General features: G+C 47.3%; 1 long non-coding RNA gene and 1 pseudogene across 1 annotated transcript; one reads left to right on the forward strand and one right to left on the reverse strand.

The window, feature by feature from the left end:
- Positions 1–15,807: 15,807 nt before the first annotated feature.
- On the forward strand, positions 15,808–17,115 carry LOC113029874 (uncharacterized; annotated as a pseudogene).
- Positions 17,116–23,126: 6,011 nt separating this feature from the next.
- On the reverse strand, positions 23,127–23,584 carry LOC145428607 (uncharacterized). The gene is made up of 2 exons (XR_013908906.1): positions 23,455–23,584; positions 23,127–23,323 (listed from the first exon to the last, which is right to left on the reverse strand). It is a non-coding gene; the product is annotated as an uncharacterized LOC145428607 (long non-coding RNA).
- Between the last annotated feature and the right edge of the window lie 376 nt (positions 23,585–23,960).

The following is a 23,960-nucleotide window of genomic DNA, read 5'->3' on the forward strand; positions in this document are numbered from 1 at the left end:
AGTGTGTGTGTGTACAGTAGACTGGCTTTACACACCATGTGTCCCTTCAGAACAGACTATACTTTGTGTATATGTATGATGACATCACTGACCTTGTACACCAGACTGTCCTTATAGACCGAGCTACAGAAAAGTCTCTACAAACCACCAGAATGTCTGAAAAAATAGCCTTTTTTATATCTCAGTCGAGCAAAGAAAATGTTTAAATTTTAAGTTGTGTATAGGTTTGCTGATTTTTTTCATGATTTTTGATATGCATATTGTAGCTCTAGCACCTCTGGAACCCGGTGTCCCCATAGCCCTATGTCCAGTCTGATTTGCCAAAAATTTCAGAAATTGTCCCTCTAACCCAAGAAACGGGTATGTGTGTGTGTGTGTGTGTGTGTGTGGTATTGCTTATAATATTCTGTAACACTTTGTTTCTTGTGCAGCATGTGGCTCAACTTCATTGTTTTAAATAAATAATTTTGGATTCGACTGGATTAGAAAACTACACATTCTATTTCATAAACAACAGGACATTTAGCAGTAACAGTTTGAGACAGAAGTCTGGCTGGTTTTTACAAGCATAACCACTTGCTCACAGAGAATAATTATTATGTTTAATCATTACTTACCTCCCTATATGACATCTGAGCCAGGCCAGTCTACCTCCCCCTCTACTTACATGATTATACCACATTATTATTCTAGCTGTACCCTTTGTGTGTCCTGCCATGCTAAAGTTAAACATCCTCACCTATAATTAACCCTGCTGCTTATTGTTCTGCATTATTACAGAGAGCCTTTCTAGACTTGCCCCTGGTTATAGCCAACACAAGAATGGCTATCATGATAAACACCTGTCCAGGTGAGTTGAAAACCAGTGCACTGTATCTGAGGTTTAAAGACCAACTGAAATGTTCATCACTGTCTCCATGAACTTTATTTGTAAGCTTAGAATACAATCTGAAACATCAGAATCCACTGTTATTGATGAGTATAGTAAATAATTTGTTAAGGACATTTTGTGCATATATGTCAGTTGGGCCATGTTTTTTAAATTATCTTTCATAAAAGCAAGTTCTTAATAGTTACTAGAGTCAAAAAGTTTAATTAACAAAAAAGATCAAAACACTGCCTTCAGTGATCTGCTAGGAGCAAGTCCTGGTGATCTGCGTGGTGAGGGAGAGTAACAATTAGAGGCAGTCTTAATCTGTCGGATTATGTGGGACTATGGATGGGGAATTGTGAGAAGACTGTATTTCTTGGTAATTGACAGGATGCATGGGCACACTGGGAGACTAACAGGAAAACTGAAGTTATTATCACAGGAAAACACATAAATTAAACAGACTAGCAGGAGGCAGTTACACTGTAATGGCGAAAGCGATCTAGTGTAGTACTGTTGCCATAGCTGTTAAACACTCATGACCAAGGCCAGGAACAGGGGCTTTATTCAAAGAGAGAAAGAGAGAGAAAGAAAAGCCACATTTTGTTTTGATGACAGCTTTGGACACTCAGACAATAAACTGAAAGATGCCTGAACTGAACTCCATGTGGAAATTCTTTAACAGCAAATGTGGTGGTAGGGATTCCGTGGATTTTTTTATTCATCGAAGTCTGCTTCAAAAATAAAAGGCTTGATTGCTTGTGGGGTGTTTCTGGTTTGCAGTAATTTCTATCAAAAGTGGATCAATTAGGGAACAGTGGTAAACCAGGTACAGGATCATGGGAGGTCAAGGGTCACTGATGCACATGTGGAGTGAACGCAGCACCGTGTGGTCAGATGAACTGAAAAACCCAACAATCATATGACCCCCTATGAGCAAGCACTTTGGCAACAGTGGGAAGGAAAAACTCCCTTTTAACAGGAAGAAACCTCCGGCAGAACCAGGCTCAGGGAGGGGCGGCCATCTGCTGCAACCGGTTGGGGTGAGAAGAAGAAGAATCCAGCCTCTATGGAAGCTGCAGAATGTGAGTGAAGTTGGCCCCCCCACCTTCTTCAAATCCAATAAAAGTGGTATCAAACGTTTGTGCTACGTTTGTGCTGGTTTGTGCTGCTAAAATTTTCCTTTGTGCTGCTATCATTTTAAAGATATTAATAAAAATTTCTAGAGGTCATCAGAGGTCAACCAGCCCCCCCACATTAATTAAATCAAACAAAATGGGTGTCAAACGTTTGTGCTACGTTTGTGCTGGTTGGTGCTGCTAAAATTGTCGTTTGTGCTGCTTTCATTTTAAAGATATTACCAAAAGTTTCTAAAGCCAGCCACTTTCTGTCACGGCGGGGTGCGCCGGTGTGTGTGTGGAAACAGGACCCAAAAGCAGATGACGATGAGGAGTAGTAAGGTTTTAACAGAAGGTGAAGCTTTATTGCGATGCCGGCAGGAAATAAACCAAGAGACCAAAACAAACAGGCAAAACACTAAGAAACAAAACACTAAGCTGGCAAAAACACTAAGAAACAAAACACTAATGGTACTAAGACCAAAAAACTATAACTATGACTGAGGTGAGATTAAACAGACGAAAACTATAACCATGACTGCGGTGATGTAAACAGACGAACCGACAATGGCATGGAGAAAACAAAAGGCTTAAATACAGACATGAGGTGATCAGGGAAAGTGGCGACACATGGGGGAAAACAGCTGACAGACATAAACCTAATGACAGGACCAGGAGAGGAAAGCTAAATACAATAAACAAAGAACACATGACATTGCCAGAATAAAACAGGAAATACTAAAACATGACAACACAACTTAACAGACCTAATACGTGATGAATAATTACAAAACCCCAAAACATAGAAAACCAAGAACAATAACTGCCTAAACTAAAGGAAAAATAGGAAATAACACAAAACTGATCACATAACAAAATGAGACAAATACAAAGAAAACTCAGAGTGCTGGGTCGGAGACCCAGCCTGTGACAGAGCCCCCCCCTCAAGGGCGGATTCCAGACGCCCGAAAACACCCAGAAAACAAAACCACAACAACCCACCAAGGGCGGGCGGCGGGGGCCCAGGACGGAGGGCCAGAAACAAGGCCACAAAAAACAAAGAAACGAAAACACACAGAGCAAACACAACAATGGCACAAAAAGTCCGAGACCCGACTTCAGGAGGGCGACCATGAACCCGGCAGAACAGGAGCGAATGGCGAAGCGGTTCAGGTGGCCGCCCCGGAGGCCGACAACAAAACAAAAGACAGTTCAAAAGTTCAGGAGGCCGACCAGGAGGCCAACGGTCCAGCAGTCCAAAATCCACGAGCTCAGGGGGCTGACCCGGAGGCCAACGGTCCAAGAACCCAGAAAACAGTTCAGGAGGCCGGCCAGGTAGAAGGCACCGGTGGCGACGGAGCAGATCAGGAGGCCGACCGGGCGGGAGGCAGCGACGGCGACCGAGCAGGTCAGGAGGCCGGCCGGGCGGGAGGCACTGGTGGCGTAGCAGTTCAGAGGGCCGTCCATGACGGCGGCGTAGTTCAGAGGGCTGTCCATGATGGCAACGACGTCCAGTCATCGGCCGGACAGAACGTGCAGGACGAGCAGGCCGGACAGGACGTGCAGACCAGACAGGACGTGCAGGCCGGACGGGACGAGCAGGACGAGCAGGCCGGACGGGACGAGCAGGCCGGACGGGACGAGCAGGAGCAGACGAAGCTGAACACTCGGAGGCCGGACCAGGCGGAGCTGCAGAGGCTGAGGCCGGACCAGGCGGAGCTGCAGAGGCGGAGGCCGGACCAGGCGGAGCTGAAGACACGGAGGCCGGAGCAGACGAAGCACAGGCCGGAGCCGCAGCAGACGAAGCACAGGCCGGAGCCGCAGCAGACGAAGCACAGGCCGGAGCCGCAGCAGGCGAAGCACAGGCCGGAGCCGCAGCAGGCGAAGCACAGGCCGGAACTGGACCAGGGCGAAGCACAGGCCGGAACTGGACCAGGCAAAGCAGAAGCACAGGCTGAAGCTGGACCAGGCGAAGCAGAAGCACAGGCTGAAGCTGGACCAGGCGAAGCAGAAGCACAGGCTGAAGCTGGGCCAGGCGAAGCACAGGCTGAAGCTGGAACAGGCGTAGCAGAAGCAGAAGGTGGCTGGACGAGCTCCTCGGGCCCGCCAGCAGACGTGGCATGAGGCTGGACGGGCACCTCGGGCCCTCCAGCAGACGAAACTTGAAGCCGGCTGGGTTCAACTGAACCTCCAGCAGACGAAGCACGAAGCTGGCTGGATTCTTCTGAAACTCCAGCAGACGAAGCACGTAGCTGGCTGGATTCTCCTGAACCTCCAGCAAACGAAGCATGAAGCTGGCTGGAGTCTTCTGAACCTCCAGCAGACGAAGCATGAAGCTGGCTGGGTTCTTCTGAAACTCCAGCAGACGAAGCATGTAGCTGGCTGGATTCTCCTGAACCTCCAGCAAACGAAGCATGAAGCTGGCTGGAGTCTTCTGAACCTCCAGCAGACGAAACATGAGGCTGGCTGGGTTCTCCTGAACCTCCAGCAGACGAAACATGAGGCTGGCTGGGTTCTCCTGAACCTCCAGCAGACGAAACATGAGGCTGGCTGGGTTCTCCTGAACCTCCAGCAGATGAAACATGAGGCTGGCTGGGTTCTCCTGAACCTCCAGCAGACGAAACATGAGGCCGGGCCCTCCGACTGACACTGAAATTGGCTGCACCAGCTGTACCTCCGTCTCCAAACCGGCCTGGATAGCAGTCCCACAGCAGCTTAGCTGAGCCTGATGGCTAGCTTTTCCAGGGCAAACAGTCTCTGTATAGCCGGGCTCATTAACCGGAAAAGTAGTGTCAGTTTCGATAACCTCCGGAGAAAAAACATGAGGTGCCAAGATATAGTCACTCACTTGTGTTTGTGTAATGGAGCGTCGGCGGCGCGCACGCCGCTTTTTCTTAGGAGTGGAAGACGGCGGTGAAATAGGTGGAAGTCCCTGGTAACTCTGAGGTCCCCCGAGAGCCAGTCGAGTTCCCCGGAAAGAGTGCTCGTGCTCCGGAATGAGCCACGGCTTCCACCGGAGCTCCTCCTCCAAGAGAGCGCAGAATATAGACTGGCGCTCGTCGTCGTCCAAGTCTATGGTGTCCGGCGCTTCCTCGCGCTGAACTGTGACAGGAGTATGGCGAAACTGTGATGAGGGCGTGGAAACTGGTGAGCTGAGAGGTGGTGACGCTGCGGCGAATCTCAGCGAACCGACACGAACACACTCAGGTTCCGGAGGCAGCAATGGAGATGACTGATTGTGGGGTTGTTGTGACTGGTGGGTGCTGGAAGCCTTTTCCTGACTCGACAATCCCTGGGCCTGCAGCATCTCCTTTATCTTTGTAAAGGCATCAAGTATGGCAGGTGAGTCCGGGAGCTGGAGAAGGCGAGGATCCCTCTCCATGATAGCTTCAGCAACGCTAATCATTACCTGCTTGCTCTTTAAATCGGGCGCTGTAAAGATGCGGTCGAGGATCACTTGGATCCGAGCAGTCTCCTCCAGACACTCGGTGAGAGCAGCATCCGCTGGGTCCATACTGGTCGGTTCGTTCTGTCACGGCGGGGTGCGCCGGTGTGTGTGTGGAAACAGGACCCAAAAGCAGATGACGATGAGGAGTAGTAAGGTTTTAACAGAAGGTGAAGCTTTATTGCGATGCCGGCAGGAAATAAACCAAGAGACCAAAACAAACAGGCAAAACACTAAGAAACAAAACACTAAGCTGGCAAAAACACTAAGAAACAAAAAACACTAAACTGGCAAGACACTAAGAAACAAAACACTAAAGGTACTAAGACCAAAAAACTATAACTATGACTGAGGTGAGCTTAAACAGACGAAAACTATAACCATGACTGCGGTGATGTAAACAGACGAACCGACAATGGCATGGAGAAAACAAAAGGCTTAAATACAGACATGAGGTGATCAGGGGAAGTGGCGACACATGGGGGAAAACAGCTGACAGACATAAACCTAATGACAGGACCAGGAGAGGAAAGCTAAATACAATAAACAAAGAACACATGACATTGCCAGAATAAAACAGGAAATACTAAAACATGACAACACAACTTAACAGACCTAATACGTGATGAATAATTACAAAACCCCAAAACATAGAAAACCAAGAACAATAACTGCCTAAACTAAAGGAAAAATAGGAAATAACACAAAACTGATCACATAACAAAATGAGACAAATACAAAGAAAACTCAGAGTGCTGGGTCGGAGACCCAGCCTGTGACACTTTCTTTACTGTAAAGAAATTGAGAGATATTAACCAGCATTGGATATTTTTTTCTTCTCATCACACTCTTAAACCTAGTAATCAAACTGCTATAACTTATTTAAAAACTAGGTTAAATATAGCATTTAAAATAATTAATGCATTCGGTTGGAGAAAATACTTTATTTGCTGGTAACAAAATACAAAACTACGAGAACAATGTAGTATATAGTTTCCTGTTAGAAAAGGTAAATACATGGAACTGTCTGAGCCTCACAAGTCTAATACAATAACTGAAAAATAACAGCTATTTCCATCATCTAACTCACAAACTAGAAAAGGACTTTCTTTCATGAGATCTTGCCATCATTCCTTTGTGTAGAGCACAGCGTGCGGACATACGCTGGTGTTTTCAGATGCTATGGTTCCATCCTTTCTTAGGTCATCATACATCTCCCAGATGTACGGGGTCCTGTTACAGAATGTCATATAATGCCCGAGTGTTTCTGGTGTTGGGCCCTCCTGAAATGTAATGACTGCTTTCAGTGTGAATTTCTCTCCTTGAAGTAGCAGAGTGGATGGGAATTAAGTAACCAAAAACCTTTTTGGACTGTGAAAAGTGTGCTCCAGAGTTTCTGTAGAGCATTTTCCAAGGTCTGTGTCAATCCATACAAGCTCTCTCAGGGTGAAACTGTGACAAACAGTCCCTGTGCAAAGTTGCTTTCCTGATGAATTTGTTTTAAATGCTGTTGGAGATGCATCAGGACTTTTGATTGGTCTTAGGCATGGCGATGCTGGAAGGTTGAGCCCTTGTTCAACAGCAGACTGAAGGTGAGCTATGCCAAAAGCTGAGAGGACTGACAGATCAATGGAAACAAAAGGTATTTGCCTTGTGTTTGGTGTGTAAAGTTTGCAGTACTGGGAGGAACACTGTCTTGTGAAGTGAACACTTGGTTGTTTTTAAATGTGCTCTATAAATAAACTTGACTTGACTTGACTTGACTTGGATTTTCCATCAATGTTTTTTGAATTACTGTGGAGACATGGCACTGTGCATCAACACGACGAACACCAGTCTTCAACTGAACAGGGCAGAATATTGAGCTCAGCACCTCTGCCCTCAATGAATAGGCATGTTGAGTGACACCCTTTGAAGCAAGGGATTTCACAAGCTGGAATACTTTGTTCTCCTCTGAACTATTCAACATGTTTTGAGCAGTACGACTGTCACAGTAAGCGCAGCACAGACTTTGACAGAAAGCATCAAAGGCACAGGTGTTCATGACACAGTATTGTCCTTTGCCAAGTTTTACTGGTTGTTGATTATTTCCATTTTTTAACAGCCCTAGCTTTACTTTTTTCTTTTTCACAGCTGGATCTGAGTGGAGCCATTCAGGACAAGGGGAGAGGTATGAGGTCAATTTCCTCTTCTTTGGTGGAACTGCAAGGCCTCTCCAGTTTTCCAAAGCTGCTGTTTCTTCAATGTCCATGTCTGTGTCAATTTTGGGCTCCTGAGAGGGGTTATCATCCACTTCCTGCTCCACAAAGGCTTTGTGTGGATACTGACGCTTCACTGTACCATCCTGTCTGGCAACCTCTGCTTCTTTTCGTATTTGTTTTGCAGAACAGATCCGCATGTTCCCTTCAATAAAACCAAGATGACGTGCAATGAATTTATCTATCCTTATAGGGAGATTTTCATGCTTGAACAGACCATGTTTAATGTTCTTGAACTCTGCTTCAACATTAGCTGAAGTTGCAGTGAGCTTTACGCTCTGAAATAGGGGAACCATTACTCCAGTCCAGAGTGATAGGTATCCTTCCAATCTAATTAGGTGTGGGACGAGCTCAGGTAGATAGTGCATATTGTCTCGATCGCCATGATCTTCAGCATGGCACCTGCTCCCCTAACAAATATCTGCCACCCACTGCCTTAAGTCAGTGTTTATTTCTGTGCATGGATCCAATCTAATGTCTTCTTCTTACTTTTCATCAGAAACAGACATAGTCTCATCTGCAATTTTTCTTTTCAGATTTGATTTGGACACTTCTGACATAATGGGGTTTCCAAAACTGTCACAACCTTCTGTCTCACTTAATGCCACAATAGCAATGCTGCGTATTAGTACCTTTGCTTCTTCCAAGGATTGGGACTTGACCATTGATCACACGTAGAAATCCCTCACCCGATGAGGCTTTTTTCTCAAACAGTCCCACTGGCAAATCATTTTGATTAAGTGTGCCACATCCACTCTGATGAAACATGGTGGTAGTTTGTAGGATTTTTTCCGAAGCAAGACACCAGAGCATTCATTAATGTAGCTCTTCAAATTTGAATGATGTGTTAAAGCCTTAACTAAAGCACCAAGTAAAGCTAAGGAGAAATCACAGATGGCCTCCTTTGGGATTGGTGCTCCAGCACGAATCCATTCAGATAACCATCCTGTGATTGCCTGGACATCATGTCTCTCTGACAACATTTGCACCACTGAAACGTGAGAGTTGTCCCTTCCTGTTAACACACCTTGATACAGGAAGATATTTCCAGACAAACCATTAGGCCTGAGAAGCTTTTTTACAACTGAGCCAGTCGCATCAAAGGCGACTATGGGGTGCTTTTCAGTCTTGTACATCAGCATTTGAGTGTGACTCCAGTAGTGACAGAAGAACTTATCTAATCCAATGTCCCAAATGCTTCCACTGTGAGGGGAACTGTAGTTTAATGAGTGGAGAGACAGTATTGGGTTTTTATGAGCAACTTCTAGTTAATTTTGTTCGTGTTTGGCTTTGTGCAGAGTTGTCAAATTTGGTAGATGGCTTGGCTCTGGATCACCAAAGTCCATCAGCTTTGCTGCCTCTGATGCTCTCCACACATGGGGCTGCAGTCTGCCTTCACAAAGTTCTTTTGTTACTTGTGCCCTCAGACTTCCGGACATGGCTCTCTTAGAAAAGCCAGTGTGCATGGATTCATCCGTGTTTGCCATTACACACTTCAGCACCATTGGACAGTGATTTTCAGGTTCCTTTTCACATGCAATGTACAGCTGGCCACTACACTCTTTGCAAAAGCCTCTGATTTTAATAAAACAAGATACTGTTCTGGGGTACACCTTGGCTCGTTTAAAAGTAATGGTGCATGTACTTTTAACCTCTTTCCAGATTCCCTGGTTTACAACATGAGTCCATGTACCTGGCTTCAAAATTGTGTATTCCCTTTTCATGAAAGTATTCTTTTTGTATGTGACTTTATGTAGAATCATATGTATCCACTGTTCAAATGGGAGCTCCACATTGAAAGTCTTGCAGTCTTCGTTTTGAAAAGGAGAGCTGCTTTGTTCAAAATCATTATCATTGTCAGTCAGTCTCTCTTCATCACTGTAATCCAGAGCAGCCCATACATTGTGTCTGTTTAATTTAACAAAAGTGTAAAGAGCTTTTGGTGTCATCTTTTCACCAACTTGTTTGCATAGATTTTGCCATATGTCATCACTTGGAGTTGAAACTTTTCCATTTTTTATGACTGCTTCTTTAGAAGCACGAAGGACTTCAAATAGTGCAATTTTGTCCACCACTGATTTCTTTGGCATCTGTCAAGCAACAATTAAAAATGTGATATATTACTGCTATAATTTGGTTATAACTTTAATTCTACATCTTTAAGTGGACATAAAAGTACTTACTTTGATACACTGTTTTGACGTAGTAAATTGAAGTGTTGATGATTGCTGTTGCTCATGGGATCTAGCTTAAAAATGCAAATAAGATAGCTAGCACATGTTTTCTTCAAGTCTTGTTTTTTTCTCTCAGAAGAAGAATGTGTATGATAGCACCCCTGGTGATCACAAACCAAACACAGGTTGCTATGTTTGTTTTTTTGGCAGAGTTTATCAGTTTATCCTTAACACGATCTAGTTCAAAATTCATTTGATCGGTATAAAAATGAATTCAGTCAATGTTCAAAGCTCATCATTAAAATACTTGTAGATAAATCCAGACTCTGTTGAGATAAATCTGTGTCTGTGTCAATCCCACACGTGTTTAATAGCCCACTCATTTAATAGCCCTTTGTGACCATGGCTACAGAAGTTTGACTCTTGCAAAAAATATAGGTTGGCCCTTTCAGGTAACATTGACAGTTACCTAAGATTCACAGTTCTGCAGGCTGTTTGGAGCCTTTGAGTTCAGATTTCCTGAATCACTGAAGTGCACTCCTGTGTATGTTAATTTTATACAACTTGGTCATGACAGCCCACATACAAATGACAGCACTTTTGTTAATATTAGCATTTGACTTAAAAGCTACAGTTCACATATTATTAGGTTAATGTTTTAACAACCATTAGCATTTTAGCATATACCCTGCTGGTAGCACACTAGATGGAGTAAGGTAATGTTAAGAAACATGGTAGTCAGTGATCAACAACAAGCTTATTGGCTCAAAACACCTTATCTAATTATAAACTGATACGCACCTACTAGCATGCCCCTTTAAATTTCTTCATAAATGTTATTTAATGTTATTATTACGGCAGCACGGTGGTTAGCACTGTTGAGTGCAAGAAGGTCCTGAGTTCAATTCCACCATCATGCCAGGGTCTTTCTGTGTGGAGTTTGCAGGTTCTCTCCCCGTGTTTGCGTGGGTTCTCTCCGGGCTCTCTCCAAAGACATGCAGCTTGTGGTGATAGGTTAATTGGTTAATCCGAATTGCCCATAGGTGTGAATGTGAGTGCGAATGGTTGTCTGTCCCTGTGTGTTGGCCCTGTGACAGACTGGCAACCTGTCCAGGATGTACCCTGCCTCTTGCCCTATGACAGCTGGGATAGATTCCAGCACCCCCTGCGACCCTTAAAAGGATAAGCAAATGGATGGATGGATGGAATTTTATTAATATCTTTAAAATAATAGCACCACAAACAAAATTTTTTGCAGCACAAACCTGTGACATCAACTTTTGTTTGATTTGGGTGATGTGGGGGGCTGGTTGACCTTTTGACGTTTGCATTTTCATTAATGTCTTTAAAACAGAGGCAGCACAAACGACAATTTTAGCAGCACAAACCAGCACAAACGTAGCACAGTTGATTGACACCAGTTTTGTTTGATTCCATTAATGTGGGGGGGCTGGTTGACCTCTGATGACCTCTAGAAATTCTCTTGAATATCTTTAAAATGATAGCAGCAGAAACGACAATTTTTGCAGCACAAACCAGCACAAACCAGCACAAACGTAGCACAAACGTTTGACATCAATTTTGTTTGATTCCATTAATGTGGGGGGGCTGGTTGACCCTTTGACCTTTACATTTTCATTAATATCTTTAAAATGAAAGCGCCACAAACGACAAGTTTAGCAGCACAAACGTAGCACAAACGTTTGATACCACTTTTGTTGGATTTGGGTAATGTGGGGGGGCTGGTTGACCTTTTGACCTTTACATTTTCATTAATATCTTTAAAACAGAAGCAGCACAAACGACAATTTTTGCAGCACAAACCAGCACAAACATAGCACGGTTGATTGACACCCATTTTGTTTGATTTAATTAATGTGGGGGGGGGGGGCTGGTTGACCTCTGATGACCTCTACAAATTTTTATTAATATCTTTAAAATGATAGCAGCACAAAGGAAAAGTTTTGCAGCACAAACCAGCACAAACGTAGCACAAACGTTTGATACCACTTCTGTTGGATTTGAAGAAGGTGGGGCGGCCAACTTCACTCACATTCTGCAGCTTCCATAGAGGCTGGATTCTTCTTCTTCTCACCCCAACCGGTCGCAGCAAATGGCCGCCCCTCCCTGAGCCTGGTTCTGCCGGAGGTTTCTTCCTGTTAAAAGGGAGTTTTTCCTTCCCACCGTTGCCAAAGTGCTTGCTCATAGGGGGTCATATGATTGTTGGGTTTTTCTCTGTATCTATGAAGCGCCTTTAAGGCGACTTATGTTGTGATTTGGCGCTATATAAATAAAATTGAATTGAATTGAATTGAATTCTGTCAACGACCGTGGCAGTAGCAGACTGTGGAGTTGCAGGTTAAAAGCTGACCCAAACACAGGACTCTGATGACGATGATGAACAGGGAGTGTATTTACCGTGGACGATACCAAAAAACTGTATACAAAATCAGGAACTGTGGCTACCCTGGTGAGTCTTCCTGAATCCCACACAGTGCACAAGTGTCTATGAAAAAGTAAAAACAGCCACCCAAAAAACACCCCTGTTCCCACATCGTGACTCCAAAAATCAGGCTTTGCTCCCCGATTCCTGGCAATACATAACACACAGGTTAGCAGGATCATTCACAATAGCGAGGGTTTTTTTTTTCATACAAAGTCCACAGCTGTACTGATAAGTGGGACTTTAGAATCCAGCGCAGACTGGAGCTCAGCCACACTCTTAAATAGGTCACTCCTGACAACAGTCATCTGCTACAGCTGGCTTTGGATGATGGTAGCTGTAGCTGCCTCCAGCGTAGGAACACCTCTGGGGTCGCGATCCCTCTGGCAACCCAAAACTTCCAGGAGCATGAACACATAAAAATACGCAGGGAGACGGGGTGGGGGGTATTGGAAATTTGTCAGTTAGAAAAATGAAAAATGTCAGTTATTTATCAGTAATATGATGTCAGATGAAATGATAGTATCTTATATCTCCAAATGGAAATGTATTAAGCCGTGAGAGGAGCTGATATCCAGTTCGCTTACATTTCCAGATATCACTTAACTTACCGGACATTTTCATTTGGGTAAGTTCTATATATGTTCATATCACTCTTTATAGCTTAATAATATTATCGTTGGAGGTCTCGGAGGTTATAGAAATTGCGAACAAACATCGAATGGGAGTGACTTTGCAGACATACGTGCTATGTAACGATTCACTGATTCTTTCGCACAACTGTAGGGAAGCCTGCCTATGAAATGGCTGTAATATCTTGCCCGATTATCAATGTGGTAGTTTGCATCAACTTTACAATTATGGACACATAATATGACAACGAGATTTTAGCAGTTCATTGACAAATGTATAACATTAATTGTGGTAGGGGGTGAACCATGGCTATTACACTCGATGCACTCCAGCTGACACCTTGGTTTGAATGACAATGTACTCACAGTTTGGCGGCTTGAAAATAGCCAAATCTTGCACCCAGCCGTTAGTAAATTGGATGTGCGCCTCCAGCGATTTGTAATTACGAAACTGGTTCGCAGTGTAAGCGCTTACTCCACAAGCAAGATACATAAAGATATCGGGGTAGGATAATGGCGGTAAGTCGTCGGTGGTTTTTACTCAACTGCCGTATTTCATATGGGTCCACATTTGCGATCCACTCTATTTTTTTTCAAGTAACCGCCGCTTCGCCTGTGGACGCAATCGGTCTCTATACCGTCCATTTTCTTTTGAGCTTCTTTTAAGCATGTTTATTGTGGTCGTCGTTCCAACACAGTGTGTTTGTTTTGATTTGTGGACCCGGAAGATGGTGCCACGCTCCCACAATACATTGCGGCATGACATCAACTCCAAAGCCCTATACATATGTACTATAATAAGACATCCCTTACTGATGATGATAAACAACTGCTATGCACTGCAAATTGGAAAAAGCACCAACAGATGATAATCTCTTGGTGCTTTTTTAAGAGTCTCGCTGCAGCATTCTGCACAGTCTGAAGACAGATGGAGATATCATCTGAATTTCAGGAGCGGGACCACTCCTCCTTCATGCCCCCTTCGGCCTCAGGTTATAAAACCCCCCCTTCTCCAATACCTGCTCTTCTCATTTTTATGCGAACACCCCTCGTCGTCAGACGCCTTGCAATTCTAAGAGCTTGATTCTTACTCACCCTTCGGCCCATTACCATGGATTCCTCGTCACTCAGCCCATCGGACCAAGCCCTCACTCTTTCTCCACCTGATTTTCCCCGGGCAGTTCGGGATCTGCAAACTGATCTCCCCAGTGGAGCCACTGCGGAGTGCCCTATTACAGCTGGCCCGTCTGGCGCGCCTTCCAGCAGCCGTCCTCGCCGCGCAGCCGTCAGGTCTGCCATTCGCATTCCCCGGACCTCCTCTCTCCCCTTCCATGCAAAGCTACAACCTCCGATCCCCTCCCAGTAAAACTTCTCGGCAGAGCTCCACTCCGGATCACCCTGAGGGGCGTCTCTGGCCCGTGATCGCTCTCAGCCTTCAACTCCGAGGATGCGCCACCGTTCCCACGCTCCGGTGAGGTCTCCCGAAGATTCTCTGCCCACGAAGATCTCCGACTGGACCATCGCCCATCTCCAACGTGTTCTGAAAGAGAGAAGCATCTGCTTTTGTCAATCCGATAACATGCCTCTCTCTGCATCTGCTAACCTTCGCCAACAAATCATCGCTGGTAAATATGTAGATTTAGCTGAGCTCATTCTCCCTGCTCTTCCTAGGGTGATTGATGGCCACAACAGTTCCATTATTATACGTGATGCGGCCCCTTCTCGGTGGAAAGAGCTCACTCCGGTCGAGTTTTCTCTAGTCTTCTCGTTATACAGAGGCGTCCTCTGCACTGCTTTTCCCTCCCGAAGACAAGAGTTTGACTCCTATGTGACCATTATTCTCGGCCTTGCGTTACGATTTGGTGGCACCGGATTTTATCAGTACCACATCCAGTTTGCTTCTCAGGCAGCTGCTCACCTTCAGCAGTTTAACCAAGACACCTTCTGGGGCAGTCTCCATTAGGAAATCTCCTGCCGCATCTTCGCCGCCTATTAATAATAATAATAATAATAATGATGGATACTTTATTGATCCCCATGGGGAAATTACTTGTTTTTCTCTGCATTTGACCCATTCACTCAGTGAAGCAGTGGGCAGCCCACTAAGCAGGCGCCCGGGGAGCAGTGTGTAGGGACGGTACCTTGCTCAGGGGTACCTCAGGGTAGCCGTTAAGTGGATTCGAACCGCCGACCTTCCGATCATGGGGCGACCACTTTACCTACTGAGCTATCCCTGCCCCTATTCTTCTCTCTCCTGCAAGTTGTGCGGCACCCCATCACATCTCGCTTCTGCCTGCATAATCCCAGCCCAAAGCAATCCAGACTTCGTCAACTTCTTAGTAAAAGGTTTCTCGGAAGGCTTCCACCCAGGGATCGTCTCCCAGCCATCGGTTTCTTGCACTTGCAAAAACCTGCAGTCAGCACTCAAAGAGGCGATCGTGGCTCAAAGAGTTGGCAGTTCGTCTTGTAACTGAAAGGTTGCTGGTTCGAGCCCCGGCTCGGACAGTCTCGGTCGTTGTGTCCTTGGGCAAGACACTTCACCTACCGCTTACTGGTGATGGCCAGAGGTGCCGATGGCGCGCTATGGCAGCTTCTGTGGGCAGCTGTGGCTACAACTGTAGCTTGCCTCCACCAGTGTGTGAATGTGAGAGTGAATGAATAGGGGAATTGTACAGCGCTCTGAGGGCCCCGAAAAGCACTATATAAATGCAATCCATTGTTGTTATTATTATTATTATTAAAGACCCAGAAACCATCGACAGCCTGCTCACCAAGGAAGTCAGGGAGGGTTTCATGATCGGACCCTTCCCTGAACCTCCCTTCCCCGAACCTCCCTTCCCCCTCTTTTGCATCAACCCTCTGGGCATCACCACCAGGAAATATTCTGGAAAAAACCGCATCATCTTCGATCTTTCTACTCCCCACGGCAGTCAGATTCCAAGTATAAATAGCCTCATTCCCAGCGACGACTATCTCAAATACTTAACAGTGAACCATGTCATTTCTCTTATTAAACTCACCGGCAGAGGTGCATGGCTTTCTAAAGCCGAGATCACAAGTGCCTTTAAGGTCTTGCCGATTCACCCCAACTTCTGGCACCTGTTTGGAGTCAAGTGGAGGGATGCCTATTGCAGACCTTCGGTTGCAATAGCAGCCCCAAGCTCATCGATTCACTCTCCGAAGCTCCATGTTGGATCCTCTCTAACAACCATAAGCTGCCTCTTTCGTTCACCTCCTCGATGACTTCCTAGTCATCTCCCCTCCCATGTCACCACCAGCTCATGGGTTATCCACTCTCAGGTCAGTCTTCTCCGAACTCGGTGTTCCTTTGTCAGAAGAGAAAACAGAGGGACCTTCAACATCCCTGGAGTTCCTCGGGATAAACCTCAACACTGAACGTTTCCAGGCCTCCTTGCCCATCAAAAAGCTCAATCGCATCACCCTTCTCCTCCAAAACTTTCTCCTCGCTCCCACTTGCTCCAAACGACAGCTGCTCTCCCTTTTGGGAGACTTAAACTTTGCTCTACGCATAATCCCTCAAGGTCGCTCCTTTATCTCTCACTTGCTTTCACTCGCTACATCTAAATCATCACTCCTTGACTCCATCACACTGGATAGCTCTTCCAGGGCTGAACTGCGTCTCTGGCAACTTCTGCTCCCTAACTGGAACGGCATCACCTTCTTCTATGATCATCAGCTGTCCCACCCCGATGACGTTCAGCTCTTCACAGATGGCGCCCCTTCTGCTGGCTTTGGGGGCTATTACGGTCGAAGGTGGTTCTCTTCAGCTTGGCCTCCCAAGTTCCGTGAATATATCCACGATCTGTTCCTGCCTTCATCAGCCGTTTACGAAATCTACCCGGTAGTCATCGCAGCCTTACTGTGGGGCCACAAATAGTCAAAAAAATCCATCCTCCTTTGGTCCGACAACTTTACCGTAGTCGACATTATCAACAAAGGCCGAAGCAATTCTCCTTCCTTCATGCGGCAGCTCACGTGGTTATCAGTCACCCATCAGTTCCTAATCAGAGCAGAACACATTGCAGGCCACTTCAATTCCTTTGCTGACTCCCTGTCTCGTCTCTCCCTCCAGACATTCAGAGCCTTGGCGACCCACGCAGAGGCAGCTCCGACCCCAGTTCCTCCATTTTCCGCCACGATGTTTGAGATCTAAATCCCAGCATCGCAGAACTCATCAACATCTCCCAAGAAGCGATTATAAATAGCCTTGCAGCAAGTACATTGTCCTCCTATTGGACCGCTTGGAACACGTTCCGTTCATTCCATCATAACTTCAACCTGCCCTCCCCGTCATTCGACATTGCAACAGTTTCCAGCTTCATATCTCATGCATTCCGGTTCCTGAGCATCAAAATTCCCACCATAAAGACATACCTCAGCGGCATCAATTTCTTTGCCAAACTGCTCACAGGTTCACCATGCCCAACCATTACGTCATCCCAGATATCACTACTTATCAAAGGTCTCCAGCGTCAGTCACCTGCCACGACCCTACACCACTTACCCCTAACTTCAGATCTTCTACTTCGCTACATCTCTACCCTCCGGCTGAAGTATAGCGACTACTTCCTGGCACGCACACTCGAAACCATGTTCCTGCTCGCCTTCTTCGGCTTCTTACGCTGTTCCGAGTTCACCTCCTCATCTTCAAAGTTCCATCCGACTCTTCACCCGTGCTTGAGTGACATCCACCCAGTCTCGAAGACTGCCTCATTTTCTCCCTCAAACGAAGCAAAACCAATCAATCGGGCAGCCCCACGCCTATATACTACTTCAAAATAAACTCACCTTTAAGTCCCTTCGAATCACTAACCCACTACCTCGACCTCAGAAAATCTCAGCACGCCTTACCTTCAGATCCTCTGTTCATCACCGAATCTGGCCACGCCCCAACCAGGACATGGTTCCTCTCACACTTTCGTCAAGTGCTCTTGTCCTCCGGGATTCCTCCAAATCTCTTCTCTGGCCATTCCTTCCGCATCGGCGCAGCGACTTCTGGCTCCCGCAAAGGAATCCCCAACCACTTAATCAAGCTCCTGGGTCGATGGTCATCACAAGCCTACCTGCTATACATTCACAACAATTGCTCCTGTAGGGGATGCCTTCTTGGAGGATCTGCCCGGCCCGAGAGCCGTCGCCAGTCCCCTTAAAGGCCTTCTCCAAACCGCAGCACTATTCACACTTCCTCATCCCTCATTGCCCATTGTTACCAAGGATGTGGTCCCCACTAGTGAATTAATCAAAGTGAGGCAGCAGTTTGCTGATTTCTGCCTTGTGACTTTTATATTAATCAGCCTAATAGCGTAGATGCTTTCTCCCTGCTGAAGACAATTGACAAAAGGTTATTCATATTTAAGCTCTAATTTGGCCATTTTTTCTTCTTTTTGTGTTTGTTTGTGGCCTAGATGGCCTGACTCAGCGGGTGGGGGTAAATGCTGTTTCTGAGTTTGCCTTCACCCAGGCAGTGCAGAAATGTCTCCGCTATGCTCCAGATCACATGGGTGGTGCAGGATGCCCGATATCCAGCCCGATCCCCGAGTAAACTTAAAAAAACAAGTGACCTGTAACCAATACATGTAACATCCGATCCGGATGGGCCTGGACCAGCTTGCTCTGGTGGTTTGCAGAGTATGGGGGTGCCTCCTGGGGTCAGCGTGGAGCTGGTCCCAGGGAGGGGCCCCTCCCTTCCTTCCCTCCCCATCTCAAGCTGCCTCCCTCATCCCACTTCACCACAATCACCCTTGGGGTAAAGGTGTGTCACCGGGTGCGGGGGAGGCACTCCCCCTCTGTCCCCTTCTGACTGCCTGTGCCTCAATTTTACCCCCACAGTTGGAGTTGGCCACCCAATTGAGGTGTGAAATGTGGGGCCTCCCTGCTGCTGTGGAGTTGGGGTGGTCTGCTTCTCTCCACCCCAAGGAAGAGGGTAACACTACCTGGGTCTGGGTGCAGTTTCCCCCTCCAAGGGCAAGGGTACCTAGAGCTGGGGTATAGAGTACGCTTGGGGAGTGTGATTGTGTGTACAGTGTCTATTTATTTCTGTATCCAAGTTGGGTGAGTATTGAGCAATTGCATATGAGAGCATGAGGGTGGGAATGGATGTTTGTATCTGTGTGTGCCTGTTTGTCTGTGTCTATATGTCAGGTTGGGTATCAGACGTCACCTCTCTAGGGACATCTCAGGCCCTCCAAGGTCTGGAGGCCTTTCTCCCCCCACCACCCCCCCTGCCAATGGCAGACGCCCTCAGACATCGGTGCATTGGTGGTTCTTTGTGTCCGGGGATGGGCGTCCAGGTATGCACCGGCTCACTCCTTGGTGGCTGCTTGTTGGGGCCTGGAGCCTGGGGCTCGCTCGGGCCCCTTCGGGGGTGGGGTGCTCTCGGCCTGGGGCTCGGTCACTCTGGCACAGAGCTCAGCTCTTTCTGAGAGAGTGGCACGGTTGCCCCTCTGTTGGTCTTCCTTGGTTTCTTGTGCTCTGAGGGCCATTGTTCGGGCCCCTTCGGGGGTGGGGTGCTCCCGGCCTGGGGCTCGGTCACTCTGGCACAGAGCTCAGCTCTTTCTGAGAGAGTGGCACGGTTGCCCCTCTGTTGGTCTTCCTTGGTCTCTTGTGCTCTGAGGGCCTCTGGATGTCTGGAGCCTGGATCTCCTCCATACCTGCTTTATGCCCTGGAGGACGGGGCTGTGGCTTCCCTCACCCTCTAGCAGATCATTACATGAAGGAACCTTTTAAATACAAGCGTGCTTGTGCTCACAGGTGTACACACGGGTGCTCACAGACACAAACTACACCATTTTGGCTTCTACCTCAGAGCACACTGTGCGCTGTCGATTCTACGAGCTGCACAATAATATTCAATATTTAGTATTTACTGTTATATTCGCATAGATTATTGCAATGATGTTGTTTTTTTATATTGCTCTCTTTTTTTGTTGTTTTCTGTTTTCTTTCTCAACAGGTGATCCAGGTGATTGATATATGTATTTTTTGTCTGTTTGTTTTGTTGTTTTTTGTTTTTTTTCCCTTTATCACCGTTCCTCTTCCCCACTGTTTTTCTTTCCCTACCTCTCTTTCTTTCTCCCTTTTCTTTCCCCCAGTCATGTCTGTCCCGTGTGTAGCAAGTGAAAATAAAATAAAATAAACAATAAAAGAGAAGGTGAATCAAATAGACCAATACGGCAAGGCCGGGATGGTCCATTTGGTAAAGTAAATCCGTTGGGTATCTTTCCTTGCCTTTAGACATTAGTTCTGATGGCAAAAGAACCAAACGGGACTGTCATGGATCGCTGTGTGGCAGGCAGGATGAGGACCCAAAATGCAAAACTCACAGACTCAGGGGATGAACTCAAAATCACAGCTTTAATGCTGGAGAGGCAGATAGCAGGAAATACAAAACTAAACTGGGAAAACTAAATACAAAGCTCGCCAAGAAACACAGGGAGAAACACACACACCATGAGGGAGAACGCGACACAGAACTGAGGGAGACGCAGACATAAATACACAGAGGGTTAACGAGGGAAGTGGGAGCACATGGGGAACACAGGTGACACTGATAATCATAATGAGACAGGGCGGGGTGAACATAACATGACGTATACAGGTGCGGGAATCACAAAGTAAGATAGGAAGTACACGGGGGTTCAGACAGGAGGGGAGAGAGAGAGCACAGGAAGAACATAGCCATAACGGGCAGGGAAAAAATTGAAATAAACACAAAGAGAGACGAGGGCTCATAAATACACAGAGGGGCACACAGGGGGTAAGAGTCACGAAGGGAAAACACTTAGGGAACAACACAACAGGACAACTCAGGAAAAATGGCCTAAATAAGGAACGAAATACAAAAATACAAGAAACTAAGAATACTGGGCCAACATGGCCCAGGACCATGACAGTACCCCCCCCCCCCCCCACCCACAAGGGCTGGCTCCTGACAGCCCAAGCCCAGGAACCAAAACACAAGAAAAACAGAAAACACCCCACCCAGGGCGGGAGGCGGGGGACCAGGACGGAGGGAACGAAACGAACAAAAAACAAGGAGCAGGAGAACAAAACCGAGTCCACAAATACACAAAAAAGTCCAGAACAGGGAGGCAAATGTCCAAAGAGGCCCGAAGGCCAACCCGAGAGGCGAAGGCACAGAAGTTCAGTCCAACCGTTCCGGAGGCCGGCCACGGAAAAGGTGGCCACGGCGACCGAACGGATCCGGAGGCCGGTTGCGCAGAAGGCAGCAGTGGTGCAGTTCAGGAGGCCGACCCGGAGCCCGCGAGCACAAGAGTTCAAGGGCTACGCGGTCGGGTGACACAGATGACAGAGCCGGTCAGGAGGCCAGCGGCGCGGAAGGCAACGGCGGCGGCGAGGGAGACGACGGAGCAGTTCAGGGGGCCGACCGCGCGGAAGGCAACAGCGGCGGCGAGGGAGACGACGGAGCATTTCAGGGGGCCGACCGCGCGGAAGGCAACGGCGGCGGCGAGGGAGACGACGGAGCAGTTCAGGGGGCCGACCACGTGGAAGGCAGCGGCGGCAGCGAGGGAGACGACGGAGCAGTTCAGGGGGCCGGCCGCGCGGGAGGCAGCGGCGGCTCTCCAGTGTCAGGCGTACTGGCCGAGGCCCGGTGGGCACAGGACCAGACGAGGAGGGACCAGACGAGGCGGGACCAGACGAGGCGGGACCAGGCGGACCAGATGAACCAGATGAGGTGGGACCAGACGGTGGCGTGGCAGCCACAGGCGACGGAACCGGACCAGGCGGTGGCGTGGCAGCCACAGGTGATGGAGCCGGACCAGGCAGAGGCGATGCGGGGGCCGGACCAGGCGGAGGCGTGGGTGGAGACATGAAGGCTGCAGCTGGCGGCGGCGTGGAAGCCGGGGACGGAGACTCCGAGGCTGCAGCTGATGGAGCAGCTGGTGGCTGGACGGGCTCCTCGGGCCCCCCAGTTGACGAAGAAGGTGGCTGGACGGGCTCCTCGGGCCCCCCAGTTGACGAAGAAGGTTGCTGAACAGGTCCCTCGGGCCCTCCAGCGGAGACAGGCGACTGAACGGGCCGCAGCTAGCGTGGATGAAGACACGGCTGCAGCAAACGTGGACGAGGCTGCCGGTGGAGCAGCTGGTGGCTGAACGGGCCCCGAGGACCCTCCAGCGGAGACAGGAGGCTGAACGGGCCCCTCGGACCCTCCAGCGGAGACAGGAGGCTGAATGGGCCCCTCGGACCCTCCAGCGGAGACGGGAGGCTGGACGGGCCCCTTGGGCCCTCCAGCTGACGTGACATGAGGCTGGACGGCTTCACCTGACATCTCACAGTTATCAGTCCAGAAGCAAACAGGTGTCAGATGTCCTGAGGCAGGGACCAGCTCATTCACTGTTGTGAATGAGCTGTTATATTCTTTCTGTCTGCCTCTCAGTGTCAAGTCTGTGTCTTTGTGATTTGTGTATTGTTTCCTGTTTTATTTTGAAGGATTGTGTCTTATCTCAGTGTGTTCAGCTTCGTTCCCCCTGTCTCGTTAGTCTAATTTCTCCCAGCTGTGTCTCCCTCCTGTTGCCCATTCCCTGATTACCGCCCTGTGTATATAAGCTCTGTGTTTTCCTGTGCTCTCTGTCATGTTGTACCCTCAGATCCTGCCTGTGTGTTCCAGTTTGTGTTTTCACGGTTTGCTTTCTGTTTTTGTTTGCTGCCAGTGTTAATTCCTCCCAATTCTTTTGATCTTTGGGCTGAAGGAAGGACAATACTCGGTGTATAAATGCTCAATCTTTTATTCCATACAATTCAACACTTTATGAGTATAAACTAGTGATGGGCAGATGAAGCCCCATGAAGCACTGAAGCTTTTCATCCAATTGGTTCACCCCAACGCGAAGCTTCATGAAGCTTCATTTGCTCTAGCAGGACACCTACTGGACGTAAAAATAATAGCTGGCATGAATTTGAAGAGTGTGGCATTTTGCACACAGCCTGTAAATGTCAACAACAAAAGGAGTGTGTAAAACATGTATATTGTAGTGATGGCAGTATACTGTGTATATTTATAGTGGCAGTATGGGAAATGATTATTTGGAAATGCTTGAAATGGAAATGATCATTTACTGTGAGGTGAGGTGTGGTTGGGGTGTGGACAGTAGTTGTGCTTTTGTAACGTTGAGGTATGGACAGCTACACACTGAGGCTTTGAGCCTCAGTCCTGCCTGTTCACATTTTATTCTGTAAAAACTAAATTTTCACTGCTTTTACGTCCTTTTTAGTGGGGAGAACATAGCTAGGATTTAATGATTTAACAAATCTTTTGAATCCTTTGTCCTCCACAATGCTAAATGGCTGGGAGTCCTCAATCACCATGCTGACCAGGTCTTCATCTATTTGAGATTGTTCTCCTGAGGAAAGACAGCAAAGATAAAGCACAAATATAAATATCACACACGTAACTTATAACAGTTGTATAATATTGTTATATCATTTAGTAACATTACAGCATGCTATATTATCATTGCATTTGATGGCTCACCTGGTCTTGCTCCACAATCGGTGTCCCCCTTATTCTCATGCAAAGCTCTGTAGTGCCTAAGCATGGATGAGGTGTTGTTGTTATATCCCAGCTCCCTGGCACATAGCAAACACTTCACCTTGTACAAAAGTCAAGACAGCTCAACATAAATTGTATTGCACCATCAGTATCATGAAAATACATCTTCTGTAGAAATTTACATACCTTGTTGGGAGGAATAAGATCAAAATGTTCCCACACAGGGGAGGACATCCTCTTCTTCTTAGCTGGCTCCATTCTCTCCTGACTTTCTCTCCTCACTCTCATAAACCTCCAAACTGTCTCCAAACTCTCACTAACCGCAACTCTCCATCAAACACCCACATTTTTGAATGAAGTCTGAGGGGTTTATATCGCTGTCATATCTCGCGGCAAAGTTCGAACCACTTCATGAACCAGTCACGTGGTACAGCCGGGCAGCGAGGCTTCGGACGTCATCATTTTCAGCTCCTCCCATAAATGAAGCA

This window comes from Astatotilapia calliptera, chromosome 4 (assembly GCF_964374335.1).
Source record: "Astatotilapia calliptera chromosome 4, fAstCal68.1, whole genome shotgun sequence".
NCBI lineage: Eukaryota > Metazoa > Chordata > Actinopteri > Cichliformes > Cichlidae > Astatotilapia > Astatotilapia calliptera.